Source organism: Chiloscyllium punctatum, unplaced genomic scaffold (assembly GCF_047496795.1).
Source record: "Chiloscyllium punctatum isolate Juve2018m unplaced genomic scaffold, sChiPun1.3 scaffold_91, whole genome shotgun sequence".
NCBI lineage: Eukaryota > Metazoa > Chordata > Chondrichthyes > Orectolobiformes > Hemiscylliidae > Chiloscyllium > Chiloscyllium punctatum.
The window spans coordinates 231519-254402 of NW_027309825.1; the positions used below are offsets into that span (position 1 = coordinate 231519).

Below are 22884 nucleotides of genomic sequence, written 5' to 3' on the forward strand. Positions count from 1 at the left end.
CAGGGTACTACCAGAGGTGGCGGGAGAAATAGAAAATATATTTGGAGTCAGAGTCCTACAGCAGAGACAGGCCCTTTGGCCCAATCTGGCCCATGCCGGCCAATATGTCCATCCACGCGAACCCATTTCCCTGCACTTGGCCCATCTGCATCTGACCCTTTGCTATCCATGTATTTGTCCAAATGTCTTTTACATGTTGTTAATGTACCCACCTCAACCACTTCCACTGGCAGCTCAGTCCATATACATACCACCTTCTATGTAAAACAGTTGCCCCTCAGGTTCCCTTTCATAATTTCTCCTCTCACCTTAAACTGATGCCCTCTACTCCTTGATTTCCTGGGAAAAAGACTGAGTGCATTCACCTTACCCAAGCCTGTCACAATATTATACACTGCCAGAAATAGATCTCCCCTCTGTTTCCTCTGCTCTAAACAAAAAAGAATCCTCGCTTGTCCAACCTCTCCCTCTAACTCAGACCCCTGAGCCCATTTCTTCTGCACCTTATCCAGTTGAATAACCGAAATCTTCACTGCATTCATCACATTTCCAGTGTCTCCCCACGGCGCTGGAACAGACGTGACATCGCCAACGGATTACAAGCCATGATCGAAAATTAACCCCATTACAACAATCCCGTTTTCATTGTATTTTCCATGGTGCAGGTATCCTTCTGTCTTTCTGGTTGCATGGTTAATTAAAAACTTGTCCTCATACAAAACAAATCTGTAACTTCATTATTCCTGGGAAATGTGACATGTATTTTCAGACTTTTAAAAACAAATGAAAGCTCTCTCCACATTCACCACGCTGACATGGACTTGGCTGTGTCTCAGTAATTTTTCCAGTCACATTGACACTTGAAATATTCGCCCACGGACAGAATACACACCTTTCTTTCCACATGAAAAGGCCAATGATATTCAGATCGGCACGGATTAAGTAACTGTCAAAACTGAACATGAAGTTCAATCTGAATTTCTCATTCACAAATCTGCCCTTTCAGTACCCTACAACAGAGAAAACAAGTCACCACCATTAACACAGGATGGAAATTCATAAGACAATTATAGTATTAAATTGTAGTTTCTTTGTTCCCCCAAAGCTTTAATTCTCAGTCTCACAATTTCTCCCTTCTGTGAACTGAAATCCAAACCAATCTCCTCACCCCTTTCCTCCACACCCAGTTCTAATGCTCTCTCCTCTCGTTGAATTCAGCTTCTTAGCTCCTGCCTGCAGACTAAGGACCAAAACAAAGGTGTGGCACGATGGCACTGCTGCCCCACAGCGTCCGTGTGGAATTTGCATGTTCTCTCCGTGTCTGCATGGGTTTTCTCCGGGTGCGCCGGTTTTCTCCCACAATCCAAAGATGCATTGGTCAGGTGAATCGGCTAGGCTAAATTGCCCATAGTGTTATGTGCATTAGTCAGAGGGAAATGGGTCTGGGTGGGCTACACTTCCGAGGGTCGGTGTGGACTGGCTGGGCCGAAGGGCATGTTTCCACACTGCAGGAAGTCTAATCTAATCAAATCAATGAATCTGACTCGGAGTCTCCTGGGTGTTGGTGAATCCTCCCCCCACCTCCCAAGGTTTCCTAGTCAGACCAACATTGATTTTTTTTTTCCAATCTGGAACCTCTTATTTATTTCCTCCACACCAACCCTCTGATAAGAACCATCCTGCACACACTGGACAAATCACATCTGGTTGAACTAAAATGAACCAAATTAGAACTTTAATTGCAGGCCTACCTTTGTTCCTTTCCATAACATTCCTGAATCTTCACCTGAGTTCTGATAACTTTCTGCAAAATGCTCCCCCCACCGATACGCCGACCACTTGTCACGATACCAGGGCAGGGACCAGTCCCCTGGGTCCTGTTCTCAGAGGGAGGAAGGGAGGGAGCAGCCAATGACAGATTAATCCCACACATCCAAAGCCTCCCTCGCTGGCACTGACCCATACTGCACATACGCCAACAATTGGCCAGCACTGCGCCCGTGCACAGGTCTCCCCTCCTACAGAGCATGCTCCAGATCACACAGGTGCCTGGGTGATTGACAGCAGCTGTGCCCAATAGAGTGGAGGGGGAGGGGCTGCAGGACTGGAACAATGGGATTGTAAACAACGAATGAATGTGGAGGACACTTGGGGATGGACAGGTCAGTGAGGGACAGGAGCAGTGCAGCAGCAGGAGGGAATACTGGACAAACTGAGCAATGGGAGAGCCTGACAGGAGAGAAACTACAGGATAGTTCTGTTTGGAGACTCAGGCAGGGACAGCTGGGAGACAGTATGGCCTGGTGGCTTGGGCATGATTTCCAATCAGCCTCTTCAAAGCCGCTGTTACCAAACTCTGAACCCGATTCTCTTGGTCCAGAGGTAAGGACACTACCGCCATTTCTTGGTGGGCTAGTGGAAAGAAGGGAAGATTTTCTCAATCTCACTCACATGGAAACTCCATGAGCTCCTCCCACTTACTGTCTACGGTGGGAATGGAGGAGACAGAGCAACTGGAAGGGGGTTAGGGATATAGGGACTGCCTTTCAAAAGGAACTCATCTGTGTTGGTGTTATTAACAAGACTCAGTACACAGTCACCAACACAAAGCTGGTGTATGTGAAATTTATCCAGAATATTAACACCCATAACTGGGTGACGCAGACCCCAATGTACAGAGTTAAGTCCGGGATATTAATAACGGCTTTGTGTGTGAGAAATCACGTCTCATGAACTTGATTCAATTTTTTTGAAGTAACAACAAAGAGGATTGATGACGGCAAAGCGGTAGAAATAATCTACATGGACTTCAGTAAGGCATTCAACAAGGTTCCCCATGGGAGACTGGTTAGCAAGGTTAGATCTCATGGAATACAGAGACAACTAGCCATTTGGATACAAAACTTGTTCAAAGGGAGAAGACAGAGGGTGGTGGTGGAAGGTTGCTTTTCAGATTGGAGACCTGTGACCAGTGGGATGTCACAATGTATCGGTGCTGGATCCTGAAATGTTCATAATTTATATAAATGATTTGGATGTGAATATAGGAAGTAATGTTCGTAAGATGACCCCAAAATTGGAGGTGTAGTGGACAGTGAACAGGATTACCTCAGATTATAATGGGATCTTGATCAGATGGTTGAATGTGCTGAGGACTGGCAGATGGAGTTTAATTTAGATAAATGTGAGGTGCTGCATTTTGGAAAAGCAAATATTAGCAGGGTGAATACACTTAATGATAAGGTCCTCGGGATTGCTGCTGAGAAAGAGACTTTGGAGTACAGGTTCATAGCTCCTTGAAATGCAGAATCACAGGTAGATAGGATAGTTAAGAAGGTGTTTAGTATATTTTCCTTTATTGGTCAGAGCACTGAGTATAGGAGGTGGGAAGTCATATTGCGGCTGTACAGGGCCTTGGTTAGGTCATGCTTGGAATATTGCATGCAATTCTGATCTCTTTCCTATCAAAACAATATTGTGAAACTTGAAAGGGGTCAGCAAAGTATTACAAGCATGTTGCTAGGGTTGGAGGATTTGAACCAAAGGGAGCGGATGAATACACTGTTTTCCCTGGAGCGTCAGATGCTGATGGGTGACCTTATAGAGGTTGATCAAATCAGTAGGGGCATGGATAGGGAAAATACACAAGATCTTTTCCCTGCGGTGGGGAGGAGGCATGATGGGGGATGGGAGACAGAGGGGAGACACCGAGAGGGGGAGGGTGACCGTTATTTTGTAGATTACAACACAACCCTGTTCCTGTTCTCTCCCTATCCCCTTCAATCCCTCTGAAGGGCTCAGAACAAGTGTACAGTCCCTGGAAAGTAGAGCTTCAGGGTGATCAAGTGCTGAAGGTCAGCTACCTGACCTGCTGTGCTTTTCCAGCGCCACACTTTAACACAAGCTGGAAGAACAACACCTCATTTTCTACTTGGACATCCTGAACACCTCTATCAAATTCAATAATTTTAGGCCCTGAACTCTCCAATGTCCTAGCGCCCTAGCCTCTTAACCCACACACCAGTCCTTGTTATCATAGAGCATGCCATTACACACTACCTATGGTTCGCCACTAACAGTCCTCATAAACAGCTATTCACCCTCCCCCAGCCAGTTCGTTATCCACTCCGTTGTCCAACTGCTCCCATCTCTTTCTTTGGACTCTATCCCCACATATCATGTACTCCTTAACCCCTACCTTCTGCATAAAAAGCGACATTTCTTTCAGTCACATCGGCTCTGAGGAAGGCTCAGCGAATCCAAAATGTTAATTCTGATTTCTCTTCTCAGATGCTGCCAGACCTGCTGAGCTTTTCCAGTACCTTTTGGTTATTGTGAGATTTACAGCATCCGCAGCTCTTTTGGTTCTAATTTACCAGGAATTTCTAATTCAGGTCTAGCCACCTAAAACCGTGTGTTTATCAACATTCCCAGTCCATACAAACTCAATTTCTCTCCCAATCTCTGCTGTCTCTCTCATTCCCTTCACACTCACGGAGTACACCCGCACCATAGTGACAGTGCACCTGCACAGTTTATGGTCACATGTTGGCCCACTGGACCCACCCCTCATTCACTCCCATTGTCTGGAGGATCACATCAACTCTCCTATTGGTCTGAAGCTGCCATCAATCTCACCGGCCCCATTGTGACACGAGTTGTGCGCTCCTCCCAGGAGTATTGGAGGCTGAAGGGTGACCTTATAGAGGTTTATCAAATCATGAGGGGCATGGATAGGATAAATAGACAAGGTCCTTGCCCTGGGGTGGGGGTGTCCAGAACTAGCGGGCATAGGTTCAATGTGCGAGGGGAAATATATAAAAGGGATCAGAGGGTCAACTTTTTTCACAGCAGGTGGTGTGTGTATGGAATCTTCTGTCAGGGGAAGTGGTGGAAGTTGGTAAAACTAGACCATTTGGCATCTGGATGGGTGTATGTATTGGAAGGGTGTAGTGGGATGTGTGCCAAGTGTTGGCAAATGGGACGAGATTAAGTTCGGATATCTGGTCAGCATGGACTAGTTTGACCAAAAGGGCTGTTTTCATGCTGTATATCTCTATGGCTCTGCACTGGCATGAGCTTCAACATTCAGTGAAAGGGGGCAGTATCACAGAGTAGAGGGACTGGGGGCTATTCAGCCCATTGGGGCTGTACTCTCTCTCTCTGGAGATGGTGCCAGTCTGTCCCAACTCACCTCCCATTTGCCTGTAAGAAATCTGCTCCTAGTTGAAATCACTGCTTAACTTTCTGAGTTCCAAGGAGAATTATCCGACCTTCTGCTAACTCTCCACATAGAGAAACGTATCTTATTTTAATGTTTCAGTGTTATCGAGATGTACAGCACAGAAACCAACCGTTTGGTCCAACTTGTCCATGCCGATCAGATATTCTAAATTAATCTCGTCCCATTTGACAACACTTGGCCCATAACCTTCTAAACCTTTCCTAATCACTTACCCAATCTTTTAAATGTTGCCTTTTAAATGTTGCAATTGTTCCAGCCACCACACTTTCTCTGGCAGCTCATTCCATACACATAGCACGTTCAGCTTGAAAACAATGCCCCTCAGATCCCTTATAAATTGTTTTCCTCACTCCTTAAGCCTGTGCCCCATAGATTTGGACACACCTAACCTGTGAATAAGATCCTGGTTGATCACCCTATCCATGTCCCTCACAATTGTATCAACCACTGAGGTCATCTGTCAGCATCCGATGCTCCAGGGAAAACAGCCCCAGCCTATTCAGCCCATCCCTATATAGCTGAAACCCTCAACCCTAGTAACATCTTTGCACATCTTTTCTGAACCCTTTCAAGTTTCACAATATCATTCCGATAGCGGGGAAACCAGGACTGAAAGCAAAATTTCAGAAGTGGCTGAATCAATGTGCTGAACAGCCACAAAATGCCGTCACAACTCGTGTACTCAATCCACTAACCAGTAAAGGCAAGGATACTAAACGCCTTCTTCACTACCCTGCCTATCTATGACTCCACTTTCAGGAACTATGAACCTGCACTCCAAGATCTTTGTTCAGCAACGCTCCTCAGGACCTTTCCATTAAGTATATTAGTCCTGCCCTGATTTGATTTTCCAAAATGGAGCACCTCACATTTTTCTGAATTAAACTCCATCTGCCACTCCTTAGCCCATTTGTTTGAAGTCCCATTGTAATCTGAGGTAACCTTCTTCCCTGTCCACTGCACCTCCAATTTTGGTATCTATGTAAAGTCACTGACCATGCCTCCTATATTCACATAGAAAACATTTACATAAATGAAGAAAAGCAGTGGACCCAGAAACGATCCTTACAGCATATTGCTCATAGAACATAGAACATTAAAACACAGTACAGGCTCTTCGGCCCTCAATGTCGCGCCGACCTGTCATACCAATCTGAAGCCCATTTAACCAACACTATTCCATGTACGTCCATTTGCTTGTCCAATAACGACCTAAATGTACTTAAAGTTGGTGAATCTACTACCGTTGCAGGCAAAGCATTCCATACACGGACTACTCTCTGAGTAAAGAAATTACCTCTGACATCTGTCCTATATCTATCACCCCTCAATTTAAAGCTATATCTCCTCGTGCTCGCCGTCACCATTCTTGGAAAAAGGCTCTCCCTGTCCACCCTATCTAACCATCTGATTATCTTGTATGTCTCTATTAAGTAACGTATCAACCTTCTTCTCTAACGAAAACAGCCTCAAGTCCCTCAGCCTTTCCTTGTAAGACCTTCCCACCATACCAGGCAACATCCTAGTAAATCTCCTCTGCACCCTTTCAAAGCTTCCACATCCTCCTTATAATGTGGGGAACAGAACTGTACACAATACCGTGCAGCCTCACTAGAGTTTTGTACAGCTGTAGCATAACATCATGGTTCCGGATTTCGATCCCCCTGTTAATAACAGCTAAAACCCTGTATGCCTTCTAAACAACCCCGTCAACCTGGTGGCAACTTTCAAGGAAATGTGTACCTGGACACTGAGATCTCTCTGCTCATCTACACTACCAAGAATCATACCATTAGCCCAGTACTTTGCATTCCAGTTACTCTGACCAAAGTGAATCACCTCACACTTGTCCGCATTAAACTCCATTTGCCACCTCTCAGCCCAGTTCTGCAGCTTATCTAAGTCTCTCTGTAACGTACAACATCCTTCGTCACTATCCACAACTCCACCAACCTTCGTGTTGTCTGCAAATTTACTAATCCATCCTTCTACGCCCTCATCCAGGTAGTTTATGAAAATGACGAACAACAGTGGACCCAACGCCGACCCTTGCGGTACACTACTGGCAACTGGACTCCAGGATGAACGTTTCCCATCAATCACCACTGTCTGCTTTCAGCGAGCCAATTACTGATCCAAACTGCTTTATCTCCCACAATCCCATCCTTCCGCATTTTGTACAATAGTCTACTGTGGGGAACCTTATCGAACGCGTTGCTGAAATCCATATACACCACATCAACTGGTTTACTCTCACCTATCTGTTTGGTCACCTTCTCAAAGAACTCAATAAGGTTTGTGAGGCACGACCTACCCTTCACAAAACCGTGCTGACTATCCCTAATCAAATTATTCTTTTCTGGATCATATCTCTTATAACCTTTTCCAACACTTTACCAACAACTGATGTAAGGCTCACTAGTCTATAATTACCAGGGTTGTCTCTACTCCCCTTCTTGAACAGGGGAACCACATGTGCTATCCTCCAGTCTTCTGGCACTATTCCTGTAGACAATGATGATTTAAAGATCAATGCCAAGGCTCGGCAATCTCTACCTTGGCTTCCCAGAGGATCCTGGGATAAGTTCACTGGGCCAAATGGGTTTTATCTATTTTCACACTCTGCAAGATTTCTAATACCTATTCCTCATGAGCCTTAATCCCACCTAGTCTAGTAGCCTGTATCTCAGTAATCTCAACAACATTGTCATTTTCTAAAGGGAATACTGTTGAAAAATATTCATTTAGTGCTTCCCCTATCTCCTCTGACTCTACACACAACTCCCCACTACTATCCTTGATTGGCCCTAATCTTATTCGTCATTCTTTAAATACCTATAGAAAGCCTTAGGGTTTACCCTGTTTCTATCCGCCAACAATTTCTCATGTGTCCTCCTGGCACTTCTGAGCTCTTTCTTTAGGACTTTGCTGGCTATTTTGTAACCCTCAAGCGCCCTAACAGACGCTTCACATCTCATCCTAACATAAGCCGCCTTCTTCCTTTTGAAGAGAGATTCCATTTCCTTTGTAAACCACAGCTCCTGCACTCTACAGCTTCCGCCCTGCCTGACAGGTATATACTTATCTCGGACAAATAGGACCTTTTTCTTGATCTTTGAGGGTCCCTATTCTCTGCCTGGTTACTCGTTTATCCTTAGTGTATTTCTGGAATCTCTGGATTCTCTGGGAACCTATTTCCCAAAGCTCTCTCATGTCCCGTTTTTGCTCTCCTGGTTTCCCTCGAGGAGACTCCGACTGCCCCTATACTCCTCCAGGAATTTACACAAACCCAGCTGTCTGCACCTGCCGTATCGCTCCTTCATTTTCTTGACGAGACTCTCAATTTCTCTCGACAGGCAGCATTCCCTACACTACCTATTAAGGCCTTAACAGGAACATACTGTCTGTGTACTCTCGTTGTTGCAGGCCTATGGACGCAATGGCAGATGAGGACAAAGAAGCAATCATTCTCAGTAAAGAGGTGGTGTTGGGAAAGATAACAGCCGAAAGGTAGATGGGTCTCCTGGCCGTGATGGAGTGCATCCCAGGGGACGTTAACAGATGGCAGTGGGTAAATAGCAAATGCACTCGTGATAATTCACTAAAATTTGCTGGACTCTGGGACAGATCTGACAGATTGGCAAGCTACAAATGTGATGCGAATATTTTAAAATGGACCTGTTAGCATAACTTCTTTGGTGGGGAAAATGCCCGATCTCTTAAGGAAGAAATAGTGAGCTATGTGGATAGAAATTATCTCATTGAGCAGACACAGCATCGATTCATGAAAGGTAGACTTCACTAAGATGAGTGGTAGAGCAATGTGTGCCGAGGCCACTGTAAGTCTGCACAGGGATACAGATAGGCTATGTGAGTGGGTAAGGATCTGGCAGATGAAGGACAAGATTGGGAAACGTGAAGTCATCCATTTTGGTCAGACTAACAGCAAACTGATGATGAAATGGTGAAAACTTGCAGCATGCTGCTGTGCAGAGGGAGCTGGGTGTCCTTATGCACGAATCACAGCAAGTTGGTTTTCAGGTACAGCAGGTAATTAAGACAGTGAAGGGAATATTGTCCTTCATTGCTAGAGGGATGGTTATGCTGCAGCTGTACAGGGTGCTGGGGAGGCTACACCTGGAGTACTGTGTACAGGTTTGGTCCCCTTACATTATCAAAGATGTACTGACACAGGAGGGAGTGTAGAGGAGGGTCACTAGTTTCAGTCAGGATTTCAGAGGGTTGGCGTATGCAGAGAGATTGAGGAAACTGGTAGTATGCTCATTGGAATTTCGAAATATGGGAGGTTGGATGGGAAAAAAAATAAAATTATGAACGGAGTAGATAAGATACAAGCAGGGAGGTGATTTCCGCTAGGGGTCGCTTAAACTAGGGAGCAGAGCATCAAAATAAGGGGGTATCAGATTTAGGACTGAGTTCAGGATGGACTTCTTCAGCTAAATCTGTGAATCTGTGGAATTTGCTGCTGAGTGCAGCAGTTTAGGTTATCGACTTGACTATCGTTAGGTCAAAAGGTAGATTTGTGAACAGGAAAGGAATTAAGGGTTATGGTGAGAGAACAGGAAAGTGGAGCAGAGGCCATGAAAAGATCAGCCCTGATCTTATTAAATGGAAGAGCAGGCTTGAGGGGCCATGTAGCCTACTCCTGCTCCTCTTTCTTATGTTCTTATGTTCCCACTTTCCAGCCTGGGAATAGCAAAGGAATACCTTGTACTGTCAAAATTCGCCTTTGTCCAATTTAGAACACCATTTAGATCTGGTCTATTATTTTCTGTAACTATTTTAAAACTAGTAGAATTATCAAAGAACCCTGACAGTGTGGAAGTAGGCCATTCAGCTCATCACAACCACACGGACCCTCAGAGACTCCTACCTTACCACTGCATTCCCCATGGCTAATCCACCTAGCGTGCACATCCCTGAACAATATGGGCAATTCAGCCTGGAATATCCACACAACCTGCATATCTTTAGATAATGGGAGGAAACCACAGCAAACAGACGAAACCCACGCAGGTAATAACAACAAGGTGATCATCCCTTTCTTATTTCCCAGTTCCACCAAAATAACTTCACTGGACGTACTCCCAGGAATATCCTCCCTCAGCACAACTGTAATGCTACCTCTAATCAAAAAGGCCACTCCGCCCCCTCTCATGTCCCCCTTCCTATCCTTCCTCTTGCATCGATACCCGGGAACATTACGCTGCCAGTCCAACCCATCTCTGAGTAACGTTTCTGTAATACCCATGATATCCCAGTGCCACGTTCAAAACCATACCCTGAGCCCATCTGCTTTCCCTGTCCGGCCTCTTGCATTGAAGTAAATGCAGCGTAACTTGTCAGTTCCACCTGGTTCTGTGCCTTGCCCTTGCCTGTCTTGACTGTCTGACTTCTGAACTGTACCAGCCTCAGACTTACCTCTTTTCTCACTATCTCTTTGGGTTTACCCTCACTGGATTAATGCCACCTGAGTAACACTAGCAAATCTCCCTGCCTGGATATTAGACACTTTCCAATTCAGGTACAATCCATCCTTCTTATGCAGGTCAACTCTACTCCAGAGGAGCTTACAATGATCAAAAGATGTGAATCCTTCTGCCCTACACCAGCTCCTTAGCCAATCATTCATCTCCTCCATCCTGCTATTCCTACTCTCACTAGCATGTAGCACCAGAAGTAATGCAGATATTATGGTCGAGGACCTACTTTTTTATATTCCAGGCTAATTTGCTATATTCTCTCATCAGGACTTCATCTCTTCCCCTTCCTATGTCATTGGTACCAATGTACAATGACCTCTCACTGGTCATTCTTCCCTTTGAGAATATTCTGCTACCTGTCCGAAACATCCTTGATCCTGGCACCAGGGAGGTACCACCCCATTCTGATGTCTGTCAGCTACAGAAAGGGCAGTCTGTGCCCAACTACAGAGTCCCTTATCATCCTTGAGCGTTTGGAATCTGATATACCTCTCATTATAGTCGAGCCAGTCTCAGTAGCAGTAACTTGGCTGTCAGTGCAAAATTCCCCTGAGAGTCTATGACCACCTACATTATCCATAATAGTATACTTGTTTCAGATGGGGATAGCCACAGGAGACTCCTTCTCTACCTACCTCCCTCTCCTACCTTTCCGAGAGGTAACCCATCTACCTGACTGTATCGGCAGTTTTTCGGCCTGAAACTGCCACCTATCACACATCCTGACTTTTGTAAATTCTTCATTACCATTAAGCACCGCTCCATCTGATCCATGTGATCCAAGAGGATTTGCATCACTTCCTGTAGGCTATCCTCAGGATCATTCAAACTCCCCCTACTCTCCTCCAGGAAGTGCACATCACTGTACGAATGGCCATCTCTGCACCTTAATCTGTAGACCCAGAAAAAGGCAGAGTCTTACAGCTTTACAAAAGACTACTCTCAAATACATTAGTACCTGTATTTTACATTTAAAACATTCAACCAAAAGATCATAACAGAGGCACTTAAACTAGTAAACACTCACCCTACTGAATGTTGCAGATTTGAAAAAGTAAAACAGAGTAAGATTTACCTTTGAAGAGACTGAAACCCACTGAGCTGATCCCCGGCTGTGAGTCACAGACATACAGCACGGAAACAGACCCTTCAGTCAAACTCGTCCATACCGACCAGTTTTCCGAACCTAATCTCGTCCCATTTGCCAGCACTTGGTCAATATCCCTCTAAACCCTTCCTATTCATATACTCATCCAGATGCCGAATAAATGTTGCAATTGTACCAGCCTTCACAACTCCCTCTGGCAGCTCATTCCATAAACACAACACCGTCGCATGAAAAAGTTGCCCCTTAGGTCCCTTTTATATCTTTTCCCTCACGCTAAATCTATACCCTCTAGTTCTAGACTCCCCCACTCCAGTGAAAATCCCTTGTCTATCTATCTGATCCATGCTCATGATTTTATAAACCTTTGAGATCACTCCTCAGCCTCTGACGCTCCAGGGAAAACAGCCCCAGCCTGTACAGCCTATCCCTATATCTCAAATTCTCCAACCCTAGCAACATCCTTATAAATCTTTTGTGAACCTTTCAAGTTACACAACATCTTTGTGATAGGTGGAGAACAGAATTGCGCACAATATTGCAAGAGTGGCCAAACCAATGTCCTGAACAGCCGCAACATGACCTCCCAACTCTCTTACTCAATACTCTGACTAATCAACGAAATCATACCAAACACCTTCACTATCCTATCTACCTGCACCTCTACTTTCAAGGAGCTGTGAACCTGCACAGCAAGGTCTCTTTGTTCAGCAACACTCCCCAGGACCTGACCATGACGTGTATCAGTCCTACTAAGCTTTGCTTTTCCAAAATGCAGCACCTCGCACTTATCTGAATTGAACTCCATCTGCCACTCCTCAGCCCATTTGCCTATTTGATCAAAATCCCATTGAAATCTGAGGTAACCTTCTTCACTGTCCACTACACCTCCAAGTTTGGTGCCATCTACAAACTTACTATCTATACCTCCCGTGTTCACATCTAATTCATTTATATAAATGATGAGAAGTAGTGGACCCAGCACGATCCTTGTGGCATTCCACTAGTCACAGGCCTCCAGTCTGAAAAATAATCATCCATCACCACCACCCTCTGTCTTCTGCCTTTGAGCCAGTTCTATATCCAAATGGCTACTTCCGTGAGATCTAACCTTGATAACCAGTCTCCCATGGGGAACCTTGTCGAACACCTTACTGAAGTCCATATAGTTCGCATCTACTACTCTTCTCTCATCAATCCTCTTTGTTACTTCTTAAAAACCAGATCGAGTATGTGACACATGATTTCCCATGCAGAAAGTTATGCTGACTATCCCTAATCAGTCTGTGCTTTTCCAAATACACGCAAATCCTGTCGCTCAGGGCTCCCTCCAACACCTAGTCTAGCACAGCATCTGTAGTTCCTGGGCTTGTCCAAACTGCCTTCGTTAAATAGTAGCGCCGTATTAACCAACCCGCAGTCTTCTGGCACCTCAGCTGTGACTATCAATAATACAAAAATCTCAGCAAGAGGCCCAGAAATCACTTCCCTCGCTTCCCACAGAATTTTAGGGTACAACTGATCAAAGCCTGGGGATTGATCCACCTTTATGCGTTTCCAGACATCCCGTACTCTGTAGTATGGACATTTTTCAAGATGTCACCATTTATTTCCCCACATTCTACATCTCCCGTGTCCTTCTCCACAGTAAATACTGATGCAAAATATTGCATCTTGATAAAACAAACGAGGGCAGGACTTACACTAGTTAAAAGTAAGGCTTTGAGTAGTGATATGGAACAAAGAGACTGAGAGGTACAGGTCTTCTTAGTCTGTGTCACATGTAGACAGGGTGATTAAGAAGGTGGTTAGCACACTTATCTTCATTGCTCAGACCTCTGAGTACCAGAGTTGGGAATTTAGGTTGAGGCTGTACAGGATGCTGGGGAGGCCTCTTCTAGAATACTGTGTCCAGTTCTGGTTGTGCTGTGATAGGAAGGATATTATTAAATTGGAGCGGATTCGGAAGAGCCTAACCGGGATGTTGCCATGAATGGAGGGATTGTGTCACAAGGAGAAGCTGGATAGGCTGGGATGCTTTTTCACTACAGCGTAGGAGGTTGAGGGATGACCTTAAAGGATTATAAAACCATGAAGCGTGTAGATAAGGGGGAGGGGGGGATTCAAGACCTGGGTGCATACAATTTGAAAATAGAGGAGAAAAGTTTAAAAAATAAATTGGGGATTTATTTTTACCTTTACATGTGTGAAGTGAACTCCCAGAAAAAGAAGCAGCTGTGAATACAATTACAATGTTTAAAAGACATTTAGACAAGTCCATAAATAGGAAATATTTGGATGAATGTGGACCAAGCGGAGGCAGGTGCGATTAGATTAGTTGGGAATTATGGTCAACACGGACTGGTTTAACCACAGGGTCTGTCTCTGTTCTGTATCATTTTAGGACTCAAACTCTCGCTATCTCTGAATTCCTCCATGCTCACAACTCCCCAGATCACTGTCACCTCATCCAGACTAAACTCTTCCTTATCTCTAGAAATCCTCTCTCGCCTCAGAACCATCACTATCTCTGGTATCACAAGCATCTCTGTAACATCCTCCAATTGCCTCCCATCTCATCACCCACCCTCACGATCTCTAATCTTGACAACCCCCACAAATCTGTCCTTCTCCACAGTAAAACTGATGCCACTCGTTTAGTATCCCCCCCAACAACCCCATCTCCTGCGTCTTCACACATAGGCTGCCTTGCTGATCTTTGAGGTGGCCTATTCTCTCTCTAGTGACCCATTTGCTCTTAATGTATTTGTAAAAACCCTTTCCCTATTCGCCAAAGCGGTCTCCTGTCCCCTTTTTGCCTTACTGATTTTACTCTTAAGTATACTCCTCTTGCCTCTATACTCGAAGGATGTTTGTGATTTTTGGATTGGAATAAATGCAAAATATTACATCTTGGTAAAACAAACGAAGGCTGGACTTAGACTGATTAAAAGTTGGGCCTCGGATAGTGATATGGAACAAAGAGACCGAGGGGTTCAGATCTTTGAACTATGTGTCACATGCAGACAGGGTGGTTCAGAAGGGGTTTAGCACATTTGCCTTCATTGCTCAGATCTTTGAATATAGGCGTTGGGACATTATGTTGAGGTTGTACAGGATGTTGGGGAGGCCTCTTCTGGAATACTGTGCCCAGTTCTGCTTGTGCTGTTATAGGAAGGATATTATTAAATCGGAGCAGGTTCAGAAGAGATTTACCAGGATGGTGATGGGAACGGAGGGATTGAATTATAAGCAGAGTCTGGATAGGTTGGGTCCTTTTTCACTGGAGCACAGGAGGCTGAGGGGTGAACTTATTAGAGGTTTATAAAATCCTGAAGAGTTTTGGTAATGTGAACAGCAGGTGCCCTTTCCAGGAGGGGGCGCGATTCAAGATTGGGGACATCCTTTTCTCAAATTAAAAAGTAAGGCTTTAAAAAGAAGTTCCAATGTTATTTTTTGTTTTTGCACAAGAGTGGTTCACATGTGGAATAAACTTGCAGAGGACGTGGTAGATGTGAATGCAATTACAATTTCAGGGTGGCACAGTGGCTCAACGGTTAGCACTGCGACCTCTCAACACCAGGGACACAGGCTCAATTCCTGTATTGGGTGACTGTCCATGTGGAGTTTGCATATTCTTCCCCATGACAGTGTGGGTTCCTCCAGGTGCTGCCGTTTCCTCCCACAATCCACAGATGTACAGGGTAGGTGACCTGACCGTGCTCAATTGCCCATAGTGTTCAGGAATGATTGGGTTGAGTGAATTAGTCGGGGTAAATGTAGAGCAAAAGGGTAGGGGAATGGGATTCTAATAGGAAAACAACATTTGGACCCGTATATCAACAGGGAATGCTAGGATGGACTTGGACCAAGTGGAGGCAGGTGCGATTAGTTCAGTTCGAATTTATGGTCGACACGGACTGGTTGGACCACATGTTCTGTGTCGATGCTGTGTAACTTTATGACTCGTTACCTCTGTAAATTCCTCTATGTTTGGAACTCTCCCTATCAGTGCCATCTCATCCAGCCTTACAAATATTCCTCATCTCTATAATTCCACTCCAGCCTCAAAATTCAAAAACCTCTATCACAAATATCTCTATCTCTGTAACATCCTCCATCCTCACAATCCTTTCCAACTTGCATCTCCTCCAGCTTCATTATACTCCCCATGTCTAATCCCCTCCAGACTCTCAAAGCTCTGCTATATGTGCCTTTCTTTATTTCCAGCTTTCAGGATGCCCAATGTTTATTTCTCACTTGATGATTGCCCTTTACAATTCCTGCGCTGAGCTTCTGAATTTCCTCTTAAATCTCTGCGTCTCACTTTCCTCCCAAGAAAATCGACCAATCATGTGTCATCTATTCTAGTATCACCGTTTCTGACCTGATGTCCAATGGAGCCTGTCATATTCCTATAATAAACATCTCAGCGGTCTACAGAACAGAAAAACGCTCTGGTGGTCCATCGAATCTGAGAGAAAGAAAACTACGACTGAAAACTACCACCATACTATTATCCTCCTCTATTTTCCAGTACATGTGGAAAAGTGTCATCTATCATGGCATAGCAAGTGCACACTAAATACATCTCAAATGATTTCGGGATTTGTGTCTCCCACCCTCACAAACTGTGAGGTTTAGTGCAAGTGTTGCTCGATGATGACATCACCCACAGGAACACAGAGCAGCTGGGTCTGTGCAAACCAGAGTTTGCCCACACATTGGGAAGGATGGCAGGGTCCCTGAGAGGGGGCACAGGAGAGTTACCAGGATGGTTCAAGGAATGGGGGATTTTAGTTGCAGGGACATGGGTGTTGTTAATACATATCAAGAATATCCATCTACAATAGATGGACTCTTGTTCTCAACCTCTCCCCTTGCCTGGGCTGTGGTAACCTTCAGGTTAAACCACCACCAGACATCTCTCCCTAATGAGAGAGCAGCCCTATGGTCTGGTAGGACAATGCTGACTTTACCTTTTACACAGTGATGCCACTGTGCATCGGAGGTGGAGAGAGGGAATGCTGAAGGTGGTGGATGGGACACCACTCAGGCACAGTGCTTTGTCCTGGAGGATGTTCGCTTTCTTTAATACTGTTGAGGGCTGCACTGATGAAGGCAAGTGGAGAATGTTCCAACACGATCCTGATGTGTACCTTATAGAGAGCAAACAGACACTGGGGAATCAGGGGTTTGGGGAAACTGAGGTGTTCTCGTTGTAGCAAAGGAAATTGAGGGGAGCTGAGAGACAAGTGCTTACAAAACATATACAACAGGATGTTAAACCTTGCACTCATCAACTCATCATAAAAGGATTACTGGACACATATTGAAGATTTTGGGGAGATCTATTGAGGGACGGTTTGATTCAAAGGAGAATTTTTATGCAGAAAATGGAATTGAGCTGGAACAAAATACTCACACACAGTGCAAATATCCAGGTCCTGAGGTCCTGATGAATGGAGTAATTCAATCAGAGTTTGGCATTACAGTTACTGAGATTGCCATCTGAATATCCACCTGTAGTATCCTGTAATACAAATTTATAAAATCTGTCACTGTCAGTTCAGGTTAGAAACTCACACCATCCCCTCCTCCTGGTCCAGGATGACTGTACATATTACCCCTTGTGGAGGTCAGTAGTCAGTTCAGGGGGAAATCTGTGTGGGTTTCTATGATTTTCCAACTTGGGACTTCATGTGACTGAACAGGGCAGATCTTTGACACATGGGACAGAATGTTCCAAGAGTCAGTGAGATTTGGAGAGCAGGATTTCCTTCCTTTTCTTTCCTTCCGTTCTGCCGCTGTGCCTCATCAATAAGACATGGGGGGGGGGGGGGGTGAAAGGCTCATGCAGCTCGATGGGCAAGTTGTCTCCATTCTGACCAAAGGGCAGCAAGATCCTCCCAGTCATTCCAAAGAGTCTCTCTGAAAAGACAGCAACTCAGCATGCTTCCCACTGCCTGGTGCTCCCTGGAAAGATTTAGAAGAATGAGGGGGGAGTCTCCTAGAAAATGTAGAACAGTAAAATTCCAAAAGGATTATAAACAGTTTACAGAGATGGATTCGGAGAAGTGGACAAGTTGGTAAATGGAGCATAACTTGGGATAATGTGAAGTTGTTCATTTTGGAGGAGGTAATAAAAGAACAGAGGACTATTTAAATGGTGGAAACTGTAGAAAGCTGCAACACAAAAGGGACCCAGGGGGTAACTGTGCAGGAAACACAGAAAGCTAGCACACAGTTACAACAGGTCATCAGGAAGGGGAATGGAATATTATTCCTGATTTCAGGGGATTTGCAGTATAAGAGTTTGGAGTATATACCTGAGAGCCACTTTATATATGCGAGTGAGACCACATATGGAGTAATGAGAGAAATTTTGGTCCCTTTATTTAAGGAAATACATCACTTCATCAGAAGCATTCAGAGAAGATTTACTGGGATGATCCCTGGTTTGCAGGGACTATCTTTTAAGAAAAGGCTGAAGAAGTTGGGACTGGACTCATTGGATTTGGGGGAGAATGAGAGGCGATCTTATTGAAACATATAGGCTTATTAAGGGGTATGTCAGGGTAAATACTGAGAGGATGTGTCCCATCATGAGGGAACCTAGAACCAGATTCTGGGTCAGTTGCAGAATCAAGGGTTCTGTTTTAGATTTGTCAACTTTAATGCAACACAGACATGGGTAAGGGGTTTCAGTAGCAATGGAGCTGGGGTGAGGTGGAGAAAAGCAACATTTTAGAGATTGGAGTTCCTGGTGTTTGCAATTGTGTAGATGTCTGATCAGAAGGTTACCTTGGGGTCAGAACATGAGAGCAATATTGTTAAGTTCTGCCTCAGGCATTTCCCAGTAAGAGGGAGGGGCTGAGCAGTAAGGGAAAGTAATTTGTAATAGCAACTGAAGGCAATGGGTTTAACCATTGCAGTGTTTCAGTGGAGGAAATTGCAGCCAATCGAGTGGTTAGCAGTTTGATGAATGAGTAACAGTGGAGCAATGGAGAGGGATGATAGGGAGAGAGAGCTGGGCATTGTCAGTGTACATGGGAAACCAATACGATGTCACCTCCTGGCAGTATGTAGGTGAGATACAGGAGGGGACAAAGATAGATCCTGGATGGACACCACATATGAGGAATTCAGAAAGGAAAGGGAGAGTGGAGATGGAGCAGGATTTTCCAACAACCTTGAGGTCAAGTATTAGTTCTTAGCAGAATTGGAGAGAAGGACATAACCAGAAAAGACAGACAGAACAACGAAAAATATTTGTGAATGGGTGAGGGGGAGTGATGAGGAGGGGCCCGACTCCAAAACTGCTATTTCTACATCAGTGACATCACCCAACTCCACCCTAGTCTCAGCTCATTTACTGAAATACTCGTCCATCCCTGTGTTATCTCCAGACTATGTTATCCAAACACAGTCCTGGCCAGCCTCCCACATTCAACTTATATATAATCCCAAGAGTATCGAAAACCCTCCTGCCCGAGTGCTCACTTGCACCAAAACTTGTTGATCCATCAAAAGGCTCCTTCCAAGCAACAATTTAAAATTCTCTCCCTTGATGTAATTCCTGGCTGTGAACATCCCTGTCTCCCTGCACCACACAACCTGAGAGACCTCGACAACTCATTTTCTTTCAGACTCCCAAAGATGTATTTATGTATTGCTTCACCAGTCTGGCTGTTTCGACACGGTCAAGGGAACAAAGTCTGGAATTCGCACCCTGACCCTCTCAGACTTGCTTTCCTCCTTTAATGTATTCCTGAAAACCTGCTTATTTGGCAATACTTTTGATCACCTGACCTAATATCCCCATCTGTGGCCTTATGTCAGAAATTCTCAATTTCTGTGAAATTATAAAAATGATAAAAACACAAACCGTTGTTGATTTGCACACACATTGTCAACTCTTCACTGTCACTGAGTGAATAATCTGTAACATCTCTTACCCAAGTCACCACACCAACTGCAGCTGTACAAGGAAGTCAAACATCACCCTCTCCACAGGCAATGGGGCTTTGGCATTAATCACTGGTGTCTGTGGAGAGAGAAACACATAGTTGATATTTCAGGGAGTGCTAAATGCATTACAGGAAGTGAGAATGTTGCAGAATTTGATGGTCAGAAATGGAAGGAAAATGCACTCTTTTGTTGAAAAAAGGATTTATTCACTGGCAAAGATACTGTGGAAAATTTAGTCCGTTGAGAGAGCAGCACATTGTCAGGGGTTGGGCAGCAGAGGAAAATTAACTTACAAAAGGTCTGTGAAAGTAACAGTAAAACACTAAACAAGCCAAACAGCCTGTGCCCAAAGACTTTAACTTCCCTTCCCGCTCCACCAAAGATATGCAGGTCCTGGGCCACCTCCACCGCCAAATCCCAGGCATCTGATGCCTGGATGAAGAACGCCTCATCATCTGTGTTCAGATCCTCCAATCACATGGGATCAATGTGGATTTCACCAGTTTCCTCATTTCCACTCCACCCACCTTATCCCAGATCCAGCCTTCCAACTCGGCACTGCCCTTTTGACCTGTCCTACGTTTCCATCTTCCTTCCCACCAATCAGCTGCTGCCTGACCTGCTGTGCTTTTCTAGCATCACACTCTTTGACATTGAAAACATCCTGACTCTGACACTGTGTAAATCCTGCCCTACCACTCCCTGCCAAGGAAGGCTGTGCATGCGTCCCCCTACAGCTTGCCCCTCTCAAAGTTGGCAGCCACACACATGTCCCGTGGATCACTGCCCCCAATAAAGATGGCGGCGATCACTCACACCTTTCACCATTTGAAGCATTTTCCCGTTTGCCACAAACACAGGCCTGGGATTTTCAAATTTGTGTTTTCCGATGTGCACTAAGTTCTGTAAAATGTCTCAGCCCGTTCCATTAAAATTTCCTTCTCTTCCTGATCAATATGTCTTTCCTTAACCATGCCCTGCACCTTCACACATTTCCAATGCCTTGATCACAACATCACAGTGCTGCCAGTGAAGCTTATCACGTGGTATCACTTTATTCCTGATGAAGGGCTTTTGCCCGAAACGTCGATTTTGCTGCCCCTTGGATGCTGCCTGAACTGCTGTGCTCTTCCAGCACCACTAATCGAGAGGCTTATCACGTGGTTGAGTGTAGCCACGCCCCTCATTCACTCAGACCAACCGGCACTACCTTGTCTTTCAGCCCCGTCCCCATCCTTTTATTGGTCCTGCACTGAGATCAATCACCAGAGGCCCTTTGTGAGCTGGAGCATGCTCAGTGCTTCCTGCTTTTGCTGCTGTTTATCAGGTATAAGAGAGAGAGTGTTCATTCCTGTTTCTCCTAATGTCAGACATTAACAACAACGACCTGCATTGTATGGAGCCTTTCACACTGACAAATCTCCTAAAGTGCTTCACGAATGCTGGAAATGTTGATTAAAGAGAACAACTTTAAGATACATCTTTGAGGAGTATAGAGGGGGTTGGGAAGGATATTTAAGAGATTTTTAGATCAGACAAACCGTCTAAAGAGCAACCCACCCAGACCAATTCCCCTACATCTAACACGACGGGCAATTTAGCATGGCCAATTCACCTAACCTGTACATTTTTGGACTGTGGGAGGAAACCGGAGCACCCGGAGGAAACCCACGCAGACACTGGGAGAATGTGCAAACTCGACACAGACAGTTGCCTGAGGTGGGAATAGAACCCGGGTCTCTGGCGCTGTGAGGCAGCAGTGCTAACCACAATGCCACCGTGCCGCCCATCTGCAACTCTGTCCTCTGCAGCTCCAATCATGGAGTGATGTCTGTGGAGAACAGCTTACGACGGAGACAGTTAGTGGCTAACCGGAGTTTAGCAACCCCATGTCCTAGCCCCCCTACCCCACACACCAGTACTTGTTCTCACAGCCTGTCATTACACACTACCTATGGTTAGCCACTAACAGTTTCCACTAACAGCTAGTAGCCCTCCCCCAGCTAGATCGTTATCCACTCCTTTATCCAACCCTTCTTCTCGCTCTATTCCCACCTATCCTTTAATCCTTACATCCTCCCCTAAACCCTTCCCTCTGCATATAAACCAACATTTTTTTCTCTCAGTATCAGTTCTGAGGAAGGGACACCGGATCTGAAATGTTAACTCTGATTTCTCATCACAGATACTGCCAGACCTGCTGAGCTTTTCCAGAACCTCCTGGTTGTTTTTTCTGATTTACATCTTCCACAGTTTTTTGGTTCTAATTTACCGGGAGTTTGTAATTCAGATCCCACAGCCTCTGTCCCAGTCTCTGCTGTCTCTCCCAACCCCACCCAGTGACACGGCACCTGCACAGCTCATGGACCTGTGTCATCTTGCTGGCCACACCCCTCATTCACTCCCATTGGCTGCAGGACCACACAGACTCTCCTCCCATTGGTCTGGAGCTGCCGTCAATCAGCCGGGCCCCATTGTGATGAGAGTGGAGGGCTAATCCCTCTCTCTGCCCTGGGATGAGCTTCATCATTCACAGTGAATGGGGCAGTACCACAGAGCACAGGGCCTGGGGGCTATTCAGCCCATTGGGGCTGTACTCTCTCCCTCTGGAGATGCTGCAAATCTGTCCCAAATCCCCTCCTATTTGCCCACAGCCCCCCAAATCTTTCCTTAAAAATTAAAATTCCAAGTCTCTTTCAGAATACCTGCTGAATCTGTGTCATTCAGACTGTTCCAGATGCTCAGAACTTACTGAGTACAATAATGTTCACATTTTCACTTTGTATTATTTGACAATTACTTGAAAGTAGTTACTAAAAGTTATGACAGTGTTAACAATTCCTCTCTCTCCTCAAATTCAAGACCTTGGAACCAAATCTGCACCAGTTCAAAATCACTGCTTCACCTTCTCAGCTCCAAGGACAATTATCTGTGCTTCAGCTTGCTCTCCACAAAAGAGGAATGCATCTTAGTTTATTAATGTCATAGACATATACAGCACAGAAACAGAACTTCGGTCCAATTCATCCATGCCAACTAGGAATCCTAAACTACTGGAG

The 22884-nt window shown here is 45.1% G+C and overlaps 1 long non-coding RNA gene across 7 annotated transcripts in view; it reads right to left on the reverse strand.

Moving 5' to 3' along the window:
* LOC140471505 (uncharacterized) overlaps nucleotides 1–22884 on the reverse strand; it is a 32101-nt gene that overhangs the window by 3854 nt on the left and 5363 nt on the right. Inside the window, exons 3-7 of one of the 7 annotated variants that reach the window (XR_011957057.1) lie at nucleotides 19813–19901; nucleotides 17280–17387; nucleotides 16834–17013; nucleotides 1752–1877; nucleotides 893–1010 (exon numbers count right to left, since the gene is read on the reverse strand). This is a non-coding gene — a long non-coding RNA (uncharacterized lncRNA). Of the gene's footprint in view, nucleotides 1–892; nucleotides 1011–1751; nucleotides 1878–11496; nucleotides 11642–14050; nucleotides 14090–16833; nucleotides 17014–17279; nucleotides 17388–19812; nucleotides 19902–22884 lie in introns of all 7 variants that reach the window. The other 6 variants (XR_011957058.1, XR_011957059.1, XR_011957056.1 and 3 more) reach the window with 6 other exon arrangements.